The following is a 1,470-nucleotide window of genomic DNA, read 5'->3' as shown; positions in this document are numbered from 1 at the left end:
TTGATCATCGTAAGTCACATATATTTTTTAAATAATTTTTTGAAGTTTGTTTCAAGTATATATAATAACGATATAAAACTTTAATAAGTATATTATAACTGCATTCAGTCCATTAAAGTCTATTTATTTAAACTTGTCAACAACCCTTTTATTTACATTTTTATGACTTAAAAGTATCAAATTACATATTTTTCAAATGTGGTTATTTTGTTTGTAATAAGTTGACTCTATTGAATTATTTATATTTTGTTAATAAACCAAATGCATATTTGATAATTGTAAAGAATTAATAAAACTCAATGATACATGTATAAAATAATAACAAGTTTTATATACTGGTATTATTTATATTTTAAGAAATTATAATTTTTAAAAATAACATTAAATGTCACATAAATTAAGTCACTTATTATCACTAAAAAAAATTGTACAACAAAAAAATAGTCTTAGACTTGTGTTTTTAGTATTAAACAAATAAAAAATAGAAATATATTTCATCATGTAAAAAATGACTGACTAATCATGAATAAATAGCCTTTAAAAACAAAAACTTAAAATTATACAGAAAAATGTGATAAAACTTAGTGCACGACAATTATCTGTTTGTTTTTTAATAAATAAATAATGAATACATCATTAAATTTATGCTATAATAAAAACATTAATAAAAAATGTTTTAAAAAACGTTTTTATTTCTTTTTTTCAACTGGTTTAATGTTCATCTTATCACTTTCAGACAAGAACATTGTAGGCTTAATAATGGACGGGCTTAAATAATCCAAATTCTTAGAACAATCAGATGTCATTTTAAATTTCGATGTGTCATTTTCAGATATACTTTCACTCTTTTTCTCAGTTGGTATTTGTGATTTCTCATATTCGTTGTCTTTTTTATTTACTTTCGTTGGTTTGTTCTTAACTTCTCCGATTATTGAATTAACTTTTTCCCACAATGTTTGTGTTTTGGGGGTATCATTCGAATTCACTTCAATTTGATTTTGTTTTGTAACACCAGCAAACACACTTGTTGAAAATGGATTTTTGTCCATAAATTCAGTGCTGAAAGGGGGTTGTAAACCAAATACAGTTGGAGTGGGTGCTACGGGTCATTTTTATTGCCATTCTGAGTTAAATCAGTTGTATTAATCATTGTAGTATTAAACAAAATTGACGCTCCAATGTTTGTTGTTGTCTCTGTCAAAGATCCGAGAGGTACAGCTTTTGGGAAATTGTCAGGAATGACAATTTCATTGCTTTTTGATTTATCTGCTGAGTCGATAGAATTTTCAGAAGATGCAAACTTCTGTAGAACCGGTTTATTATTATTTATCAACGTCGTAGAACAACAATATAATGGATTTGAAATATTTTTGTCATCATCGAATTTAAAATTGTTTGGAAATTTCAGTGTGTCAACTCCAAATAAATTATTGGTGGTTTCTATTTTTAAAATCGATGCATTTCTTTTTT

This window comes from Entamoeba invadens (genome assembly GCF_000330505.1).
Source record: "Entamoeba invadens IP1 unplaced genomic scaffold scaff_1105074725545, whole genome shotgun sequence".
NCBI lineage: Eukaryota > Evosea > Mastigamoebida > Endamoebidae > Entamoeba > Entamoeba invadens.
The sequence above is the reverse complement of the archived record's forward strand: the minus strand, read 5'-3'. Positions refer to the sequence as shown.